Source organism: Fulmarus glacialis, unplaced genomic scaffold (assembly GCF_000690835.1).
Source record: "Fulmarus glacialis isolate BGI_N327 unplaced genomic scaffold, ASM69083v1 scaffold13390, whole genome shotgun sequence".
NCBI classification, from domain to species: Eukaryota; Metazoa; Chordata; class Aves; order Procellariiformes; family Procellariidae; genus Fulmarus; species Fulmarus glacialis.
The window spans coordinates 44,179-46,281 of record NW_009185866.1 but is presented as its reverse complement, the minus strand read 5'-3'; positions in this window follow the sequence as shown (position 1 = coordinate 46,281).

Below are 2,103 nucleotides of genomic sequence, written 5' to 3'. Positions count from 1 at the left end.
ACCTACACAGTGCAGAGGTAAAACTACTCCCAGCAGAATCTGCTTGATCCACGATCCACGCCACATGCAAGCAGTGCACCGTTTACCATCTCACATATCCATACGTCTATCACACCAGAGGTGTTGGACCAGATCCATCCAAGTGACTAATACAAGATCCAACACTTGACCAGAAAACTCCCTCGTAAGTTGTGGGAGTATCTTCGATGCAAAGGACGCTCATGAATATTGGTCATAATAAACACATGTTTAGGGCAAAACGTATTGCACAGATTTCAGACGAGCACTGTATGAGCCCTGATGTTCACACAGTACTTCACTAGACCTCATTAGAGAGTCCGGACTAAGGGATTTTAGTCCGTTAACAACAACAAAGTTTTTAATTATTCCGTTTTCCTAATTCAAAACTTTCCCAATACTTTAGGCTATCAAATAGCTGGTTATCCCAGGAGGTACTCTTACTTCAGCACCCTGGATACATTGCTTACTGCCTCCCTTTTCCCTTAGGGACAGCTGGTTTGCTGATCTCTGGAACAGCTGTGTTTGCACTGCGTATCAAACTGAGACAAACCGATGCAACCAGATCTGCAAAGGGGGTAAAAATGGCTTGGTTCCTTTCACAGCAATGGCATATACCTGTTAACAGTAGCCAAGAGTCTGCTCCAAGGGGAAAAAGAAAGAGCCTACGGAGGCGTGAAATGAACACTTCACCTCTCTAGCAGCATTTGATTCAGGAGACACTGCTATTTAGTTTAATTATCTGGGTGATGTACCAAGGCTTATTTCAGAAGAATGACATGGAAACTGTTCCCTCTATCAGAGCAAAATAAAACTAAATCGGTAGAAATACTTGCTCTGTCCAAATACTTCATCATATGCTAGATACATCTAAAACTACGTAACTCTGCCGTTACAGCCCACGGGGCAGAGGCATCACTTGGTCTCTGCCCTGCAACTAGGCTGAACTCTTCGTTTCTTCTGTTTTGCTCTCCACTCTACTGGCGTGAGTTAATTGCACCATCGTCACAGCGATTGTACACGCTGGGGCATTTTCGTTGATTGAGCTATACTGGGCAGGAATGGCAGGGAAATTTAAAGAAAGAACACAAGAGCATCCAAAGGAACTGGAAGAGAAGAGGCTGAATCTCTTCCAGTAGGACATCAGTAATTGTCTTCTTATACAGATCAACTCCGCGTTTGCTCCACCACCATAAATACACCTTTGTTAATTCAACAAAGTCTTTACTTTCAGTTCAAATTTTCTGATGTGCTAAACCTTGCAGAAATGTGAAGGATTGTGAAATTAAGTTTTTATTCAAGCATCTAAAAATGTAAATTTGAAATGAAGCCTATAAAATATTTCACAAACTGTGGAGATTTTTAAGTCCTCTCAGACACAGCAGAAGTACCTAATTCCTGAGAGAGGTTCACACAACTTCCACCCATTCGAATACTGTTTCCTTTTCCTGTACTCCACCGTCAGCAGGGTCTCCCTGAAGGACATTTCCAAAGAGACAGACAAAGGGGAATCAGATCACTGATTGGCTTTTGGTTTTAAGTTGGTGTGGATTTTAAATTACAGAATGTAATTTCTGATAGAGGCACAACATGCTTTATCTACTTGTATTAATTCATAAAGTACACAAAAAAAGGAGAAAACTGAGGTCTTGAAGAAACCACACTTGCTTAAAGCACACAGTGTAAGGCATGGGGCTTATTACAGGCTTTTAAAAAAGTGATGATTTAAGTTTCTTTCAAAACGCTCGAACAGTTTGTACATGTTCTCACCTGCTCTCTTCAGTGACCTAAAACTTATCAGTACCTTAACAGTAGAAAGACACAGTTAAGAGCTTGAAATTGAGTCTGTGCATTCACAAAGAAAAACAAAAACGAAAAACCAAAAAAGATGCAGCCATTAAATACCACAATCCATATTAACTTAAAACAAAATTGACTACTGAAAGTTCAGTTGAAAAGAGTGAGCCAACTTTCATTAGCCTATTTCTATCTGTTCCTCTGATTTAAAAACAATCCCTAAAAACAGTAACAAAACTCCTTCAGAATAATGTTTTAAATATATGTCTAACATTAAAACATACCATC